At 37.3% G+C, this 9206-nt stretch overlaps 1 long non-coding RNA gene across 1 annotated transcript in view; it reads right to left on the bottom strand.

Annotated features, from left to right (window-relative positions):
- Positions 1-8395: 8395 nt before the first annotated feature.
- The window catches only part of LOC110321007, an 88696-nt gene continuing 87885 nt past the window's right edge, over positions 8396-9206 (bottom strand). Inside the window, exon 3 of the long non-coding RNA XR_003843669.1 lies at positions 8396-8541. This is a non-coding gene — a long non-coding RNA (uncharacterized LOC110321007). The remainder of the gene's footprint in view (positions 8542-9206) is intronic.

The following is a 9206-nucleotide window of genomic DNA, read 5'->3' as shown; positions in this document are numbered from 1 at the left end:
TACCTAGATGATGTCTTGAGTTGACAGTGCCCCACACAACCCTCCATAAAAAGTTCACTCAAGTAGAGTGCCAACTAGTGAGAGAAGGAGGCTGCCCAATACTCTCTCCTTTTTACACAACTTTTTACAATAGGCATCCCTAGGCCTTTCAAAATGCACCCCCCACACACACACCTTTGTACAATATATACAACTGTTACAAAGGGAAACAGAGTGATGGGGTTAAAAGTAGCAGGTATCTGTTGGGGACCAGTCAAACTAGCTCTGAGGTGGGACTTTTTTACCCCATTGGGCTATTGCTCATCACTATACACCCTCAAATGGAAAGAGATTTAGCAAACACACAATCAAATAAAACATCTAGCATACACAATAGAGTAAAACAAAAATAAAATAAAATACACAACCAAATAAAATATCTCTAGTCTAGGAGGTGCTTTGCTCTTGTTATAAATAAGTTCTCTTGTTCTGCACCGTGCTTATTTTTAAATTTCATTTTGGTTCCTGGCTAGTTCATTCTCAGAATGGATATGATATCCATAAGAGCCATTGAGAAAGCTTTGTCTCTCTCATGTTGAAATGCCAAAGGAACATGTCAGTTATTTATGCGTCTGTAAATTAAGCACACGTTGCTTAGTACAATGTGTCTGTCACTAATTAACTGCTAGGAGAGAATTGCTTATACTTTCAGCAAGGGGCTGCCACCTGGAGTCCCACAACCTGGAGTTCCAGAATGAAAACTCATTTGTAGCACAGACTTCCTAAAATGAGAACAAGGTAAAACGCTAGAGTTTTGACTCATTTCATACACAGAATCTGAGTCCTAGTAGGGTTGCCTAAGCACAGGCCTTGGAGTCTTTCCTAGCAACCATTTCATTTTTTAAAAAATTTATTTTATTTATTTTTTTAAACTCCATATTTTATTCCCCCTCCCCCTCATCCATCCTCCAACTGTTCCACATCCCATTCCTCCTCCCCATCCCCTGTCTCCATGTGGATGTCCCCACCCCAACCCCACCTGACCTCTAAACTCCCTGGGCCCTCCAGTCTCTTGAAGGTTAGGTGCATCATCTCTGAATGAACATAGACCGGGAAGTTCTCTACTGTATGTGTGTTGGGAGCCTTATATCAGCTGCTGTGTGCTGTCTGTTTGGTGGTCCAGTGTGTGAGAGATCTTGGGGGTCCAGATTAATTGAGACTGCTGGTCCTCCTACAGGGTCACCCTTCCCTTCAGCTTCTTTCAGCCTTCCCTAATTCAACAACAGGGATCAGCTGCTTCAAATCCCAAGCTAAGGAATAAATGAAGTGCATTACTATGGAAATAAACATTCGGTCAGGTCAGGACCACCAGCAGGATGTCTGGTTTCTCTGAAATACAGAACAACGCCAGCCAAAAATCTGGGTTCCTCAAAGTACCTGTGCACCTGGGTTATTCAGCTGTCTGCTTTCCACTCAGAAGTCTACTCTCAGCTCCTACAGTCTGGCTCTGAGATTTTAGTTTTCTTCTAAGCTTCGACTTTTTTTCTGGCAGGAGGTTTCACTATTTAAGGCTGGTTTTGAACTCACTGCATAACCAAAGTTAGCCTAGAACTCAACCCCCCCCCCCCCCCCTTCAGTCTCACTAGTACAGGGGTTGCAAGGATTCAACACCACACCTAGCTGCAGAAGTGAGATTTTTGAGAATAAATTCTACCTTCAGATTTGAGAGTTTTCTAAGGAACATATAGCAATCTCAGAATATTTCTAAGTCCTGTTATGAAAATCTAACAAAATTCTATTCCTTTTACTTTTACACTTAATTAGGTTATATGGATTTAATCATGGGAGAATTTATAACCTCCATTAAAGTTAAATGATCTTAGAATAGATGGACAGAATGATGATATCCTCATGCACCTCAGAGAACCACTGTTTTAAAACTTAATTATTTTCATTAGTTCTATTATATTTCTACTAGTCCTTAAAACCTTTTCTTTCTATCTAGTCAATTCAATAATTCAGTGATTAAAAGAATCTTTTTGACATACAAAATACTTGAAAATTACTGTTATATTACATTATACCGAAGCATTACACTATAACATTGCACTAGAACATATTTGAAAAAGCAATATCACCATGCATTAACTTCAACTGGAGGCTATTTGTAAGAACTTGCTGAGTATATAGACTGGATTTCAGCGTCATAAAGCTATGTGTGAACATAAACACACACAGACCCATTGGCTTGCTGTAGCTGATCTGATTTAACTGCTTTTACGAGTCTGTGACTTGCTTTTGCTGAGGTAATACTAGATGAGAAACAGTTCCATCTCCACGCTGGATAAAGATTCAGTTATTGAGTTTGTGATACTTGACATTTAAGCAACCTGCCTGACAGATCCATACGGGAGATTGCTTTGTGGGAACTCCCTTGTAATCCACAGTAAAGCCTAATTTAAAAAGAAATAGCTTTCTACTATAACTTTACAGAAACGAAGGTAAATAAATGTGCTCTATGGGTCACTAGGTTGAATATACTCAGGTTCTGAGTAACAAACCAATACTGTCTTATCCAAGGAGGTTTTAAATTATAATTACACCAACTGTTTTTACTTATTACGTTAAAAAGATACATTTATTTTTAATTGGCATTTTAAAAATAATAATTTTGCAAATGTCCTTAGGATAACCAAACTATTTCTATTTTTGCAAATAACAAGTTTATTTAGTATTAATTTACTGTCATTTATAAAATGTGTACATTCAACATTTATAAAATGTCTCATATTTTGTGCATATTCCTCTCTATTCGGCAACTGAACTAACAGTTTAATGAAGAAATTGCCATAAAGTCTTGACAAATCATTATTTCTATTGTGTCCTTCTCTGCTGAGCTACGGAACCTTTGCCAGATACTGAGATAAAATAATAACATTTCCCCATCTATCCAGGTAGGTAATTATCTTACTCCATATACAAATCTTAAATGTGCTAATATTTTATATACAATTTTCAAGAGCAGATTATTTATACTTCAGATTGTATACATAGAGTAGACATATAATTATGTCTCTCTCCCATTTCTGATAGCTATAGGACCAATGGTCTGTTCACATTGAAGCCCCATGTTCACCTTCCAGACTTCTGAAAATTAATGAGAACCCTTCCCTTGGTTCCTTAGACAGGAACCCATTTGCATGATTCCCTCTTTTTCACGATTTCCTATTGCTGTTTGCAGTCTGTAGCTTTAGAAGCACGGGTCCTTTCTGTCCTCAGTTTCTCTCTGTAATCAGGTCATCTTCCTGATTTCTCACCAGAGGCACTATCCTGGTACACATGCACACCCAGAGTTGGTCACTCACACCTTCCCAGTCTGTTTCTCTCTTACCTTTGTGTACATACAAGTGTGGGATTTCAATATGAAATATTCTGTTGGCATCATCTACCAAAAAAAAAAAATGTTGTCTTGGTTGTCAAGTTCTGGTTGACAAAGTACAGAATTCATGTATCCTATGCCCTTTCAGGTCTGGCTGTTGTCCTTTATATGTGTGGCCTGTGAGCTTGCTCAGACTTACCCTAGTGCTGATACATTAAATGGATCACTCTTGTCTGGAAAGTGAACTTTGATGCCTTCAAACCTATGCTCCTGCCATTTTTACATCAAGGATTGATATAGATACACACACACACACACACACTCACACACACACACAAAATGTGTGGTTTGAATAAAAATGCCCCCATGGACCCATAAGGAATGGCACTATTATGAGGTTTTTCCTTGTTGGGATAAGTGTGGCCTTTTAGAGAAAAAAAAATGTACCACCTGGGACTGGGGTGAGGCATGAGATGCTTAAGCCATGCCCAGTGTATTATTCACTTCCTCCTGACTGTTATCCAGATGTACAAGCCTCAGCTCCTTCTCCAGCACTGTCTCCGCCTGCCAACTGCCATGTATCCCACCATGACAGTAGTGTAATGGACTACACCTCTGAAACTCTAAACTACCCACAGTTAAGTGCTTTCCTTTATAAGAGATTCTTGGTAATGGTACCTCTTCAAAGAAATTAAATTCTAATAAAGAATATGTGTGTGTGTGTGTGTGTGTGTGTGTGTGCATTCATTAATAGTTTTCCAGTACTTTATAAAAAGTAAACAGATATTCACATCTATATTATTTACTAGATAAGCTGGCATTTATTTTTCTGCTAAGTTACAATTCTACTATTACAAATAAACTTCTCCACATAGATTCACATAGATTTGAATTTAAACATACTCTCCTAATTATTTATCTTATGTGTCTATAGATTTTGTTCAATTAAAACATTTCTACTCCATCAAGGCTAGCCTGGTCTACAGAGTGAGTCCCAGGACAGCCAGGGTTGCACAGAGAAACCCTGTCTCCAAAAACCAAAAACAACTTTATATGCCCCATACAGGGGAACGCCAGGGCCAAGAAGTAGGAGTGAGTGGACAGGGGAGCAAGGTGGGGGGAGGGTATAGGGGTCATTCGGGATAGCATTTGAAATGTAAATGAAGAAAATATCTAATAAAATAATTAAAGAAAAAAAAAACAAAAATGAATTCCTCCTCAAATCTGAGGATTTCTTAGCAGATCCACTAGTGCATTTATCATATAATTGAATAGATATGATTTAACACATATCCTTTATATGTTTGTGTGGTTATTTGGTTGAGTGTAGGGAACATATATCTTTCTTACATTGTATCATAAGCACAAAATACACTTCTGCAACATTTTAGACACTTGGCACATTTGATGTTTAAACAATAATCGAAAAGACAAAGAAATTCCTAACTTTGCAATATATTGATAAACATTGAAATTTTATGATGGGTATTTTGTTCAATCATCTGCAAAATAATTCTATAGAGTTTCCTTCATGTTTGACCCAGTCTCGTGATTGTGGCTATGACAAAGTGTATGCTCTGTAGAAACCTAACCTACATGGCAGTTATGTCTCGGAGTCTGTGCTCAGGTAACTCACCTCAGCCAATGTTTTTAGAGTCAAAGCTTTCATGACTCCCTTCTTTCTATTCTCACGTACTCTATTTTCTAATGGCTGCTCCATTTAGAAGACCTATGATAATAAGTATAACTCCTTCATGTAATAAGCGAGATAAGTTATTTTTAGGTGGCCAACACCCAACTATATTCTCTGGTTGTTCAAAAAAGTGCTAAAATTGTGTTACTGAATTAAGATTCTAGATGCAACATCTGTTGAAGCATTTTCTTTGAGGATAAATGTTTGCACTGTTTGTCTAGTCAAGAAGCTCTGGAATTCCACTTCCTGGGAAAAACAAACATACCCTGTCCTCTCAAAGTCCTAGCACAGTGACTGTTCAGCAGTTTCAGGACGATTTGGGAATTATGGCATTGGCCTCAATATGCCCTATATAATTTTCTTATCAAGAGAAACTAGCAAAATGAAAATTGAAAAATGTTTAACCTCCAAAGCCTAGGCAAATACTTAAGCACTGATTCTTCAATCAAAGGTGGTTTCCTTTTATGTTTTCCATATGCAAGGCTTTCCATTCTAAATCAGCCCTGGTCTGCTTGATCCCTTCAGCTCAGTAATAATAAAGTTGAGGCTCTAATGCCTCACTCACCAGAGTCAGCCTTCCCTTCTTGTATGCTTGCTCCTGTTGTATACCTCACAGCCCAGATTTTATCCCTTGCCTTTCTGTTCTTCATTCCACTCCTTTACATAGAAAAAAACAACATCATTTTTTAGTGTCACTTGTTCCCTTTTAGGTGATACTGTGTGTGAGAATATATAGTCTCTGCGGGCACACAACAGGTCCAAAGTGAGTCACCAAAATAACAAAGGCTTAGATTTCATATTCAAGCAACCTAGTTTCAGTTTACTTGTTTGTTTATGTTTTTTCTTTTCAAGACAAAAGTCTTGTGTAGCCCAGGCTGGCTTCAGATTTCTCTGTAACTGAGGATAACCTTGCACTTCTGATCCTCCTGGCTCCATTCCCCAATACTGAGATTAGAGTTGTATACTAACACACTTGGCTCAAATATAGTTTTAGTATTTGTATGCATTTCAAGTCCTATGAGCATGCTTCTTATATTTCAAAACTTACATCTATAAAATATAAATAATAACCTAATCAGCTTGATAAATTTAAGAAATACTTGTAGTGTGGCAGATTTTTAATATGTTTTAATGTAAATTTTGGATGATATTTTCTTCACGATATTTTCTTTAATTCCATAACCAACAGCATAGAAAAGTAGCCCCCAAAATTTCTTCTGTCTCTGAAATACATGAATTAAAGTAAACCCAAAAGCAAAGGCACACCAGAAGATGTAAATCAATGCTGTCTCAGCCGAAGTGATCACAAGGGGTTGGGGGGTCAAAGGCATTTTTGATTTTTAAAAGCTCTTCAGGTAATCTCAACAAAGCTAGGAATCTTAGAGACCATATCTCCCTGAACTACTAGATTATAAATTCATCTGCAATGTTTATTACATAATTAAACAAGTCTCTATCCTCCAATCTTTGATTCTTTATCCATGACTGAAGCATATGAATTTATACTTTCAATGTATCATAGCTGAATCTTACAGTCAGGCAGACTTAGAAGCATGCTCTCAGCAGACTGGATGCCAGTGTATATTAGATGCTTCGGATAACTTAGAAGTGTTGTATAGTTGGGTCAACTATACCTTCAGAATTCTATGTGCTAAAAGCTTAGTCACCAGATAGCCCTTGCCACTCTTGGAAAGTGGTGAACCTAGTGGGAAGAAGTTAGGTCACTGGGTATCCCTTGTATTGAGATATGAGGGCTCTTATGCCTCTTTCTCTTTGCCTCCTGCAGTTTCTTTCCCACATGTTCCTTTCATGATAATGTGCCTTGCTACAGGCCCAAAACCGTCAGAACTAACAGACCATGGACTGAGTACTCTGAAACTGTTAGCCAAAATAAACTTTCCTCTTTTTAGCAGTTTTTCTCAATTGTTATGCCATAGTGACAGAAAAGTGCCCAATACAAGGCTCCTTTCAGTCTAGGTACAGCATTTCTTTCAACTTCCTATTTTTCTAACATATAGATTACACATAGTAGACATTTAATAAGTGCTTGGAATTAAACTGCATTAAAGGATAAAACAATAGAGGAAATATAAGTGTATATCTTAAGCAAAAATTTTCTAACATGTATTAAAATCTGTGGGTGAAATATTAATATTAAAACTAATCACACTGTGCTATATCCACTCCAGTAGTGACTCACATTACAGGTTTAGAAACCTGGAGGCAGTCCTGAGGTAGAGTTTCACAGAGACTTAGCCTCCTGGAACCTTTGCATCCCCATAGCCCCGTATACTCAAAACCTGTCTCCACGTTAGTCTGGTGTATGGATCCGTGTGCTCTCTTTCAGTATTGTTTTATTATAAGTGCCTTTAAGGATTGATTTTGACATAGATAAGTCTTCATCAGTGTTTGAATGGTTCCTAGAAAGTCCTTGAGCCAACCTTGAGCTTGGAATTCAGTAAGAAGGTTACCTATTCAGTAACATTCAAATTTACCTCTGTTAGAGACAGTGAAAATAATCAGGCATTACAATTTACTTGAATAGAGCTAGAAAGCTCAGGGCTAGTCTACATAGTAATTACTTAGGACAATAGCTGAATCACACACAAACACAGGAATACACAATGGCCTAGGAAATAGGTAGGTTGTAGTATTATTCATGAAAGGGTTGGTAGAAGGGAATTCCTCTTGTGCAGGTTTTTCACTAGGTCCAGAGGAATAGCATAATCTAAAATGTTTACTAAAAGACCCCTGGTGGTGGGTTTAACAATAGACTAGCATTGCATCAGAGCGTTCACCTGGCTCCTGTGTTTAGCTGATCTTAATTAAGGGTTGTTCCTGTTCTCAGTTGTAATCAAGGCCTGGCTCCCGCCATCTTTTTATGTATACATTTTCTTTGTTTTGTATTAAGAACCAGTGTACCTTGGCAAATGTATTTGCCTAGCCTTCTTGTTTTTCTTCTGTATTAAAAGCCTTGTGCTTGCTTGGAAAAAATTACATCCAGATACAGCAGTCCTTTGTATCTGTGTCCGTTTGTCACCCTTTTTTTGCCAACTCCATGCCCACCTGCCAGAACCTCTAATTTCCCATGGATTGATGGGGACCGACTGAGCCAGGTCCGTGGCAACACTGTTTTTACAAAGCTATTTAGCTTCTTGGTTTCCTTATTTGTCTAATGATAAGCATGATGAGATGAGATCTCTGAAGTTTACTTATACTGAATGCCAAGCTATATCCAATTTTAATTACTTTACAGCACTTCTCTTAATTGATGTGTAGCTCTGCTCTGCTGTGCTGGGAGCCCATCCCCCTGTCTACACACACATGTCTTTGCTCACCTTTGCTTAGGAGCTTCACTTTTCATGTCTGCTGGGGGAATCATGGGTCTGCTCCTCTGCTTCCTGTCAGGATGTTCCTTCTTCAGCAACAGCAGGTCATTCTATCAGCAGCAGCGATATACAACTGTTATGCTGATGGGTAATGCTGCCATCTACAAAATGAAAGCCACATTTAATTTTATTAGTGTGTAAAGGTATTCTCACATCTGAGGGAAAGTAGCTTTAAGTTTAAGATATTTAGACAGCAAGAACTGAAACAGATAATAAAACCAACATATTAAGGGATAGGATAATTAACTATTAATTTCCAATTTATTTTTTATTAATTATATAGAAGAAAAGGTATTGTCCACAAATATTTTATCTGAGTGAACCTGGAAGACCACATCACCAGCCTAGGTCATTATATGTTTCAGAAAGAACAATGTTCTGCTCATTAAATAAAATTGATATTTTTTCCATTATTTTAAGCAACAATGCATATATTTAAAACTGTTAAATTTTAAGCAATTAACATACAAGTGATAAGAAAAATAGTGATTTATTTGAAATTTTTTCATATTGTGTATTTCAATAAAAACATAATTTGAAAAATGTAAAAGAATTGTTACTTTAAAGGAACTAAAATTTAGTGTTTGAATTTGATTTTTACACTAATAGTCATTTCATTGAAGCAATTCATAATATAAATCTCAGGTACACATTGAATGCCCATGATACTACTCTGTGGATCATTAATCTGCCTACAGTGAACATAAGGAAGAGGGCATACTGCAAGGCATTTCATTTCCTGTACCAGAATGGAAGACAGAATTCC

The sequence above is a fragment of the Mus pahari genome, chromosome 4, assembly GCF_900095145.1.
Source record: "Mus pahari chromosome 4, PAHARI_EIJ_v1.1, whole genome shotgun sequence".
In the NCBI taxonomy this organism is placed as follows: Eukaryota; Metazoa; Chordata; class Mammalia; order Rodentia; family Muridae; genus Mus; species Mus pahari.
This window is presented reverse-complemented; position numbering and strand designations above follow the sequence as displayed.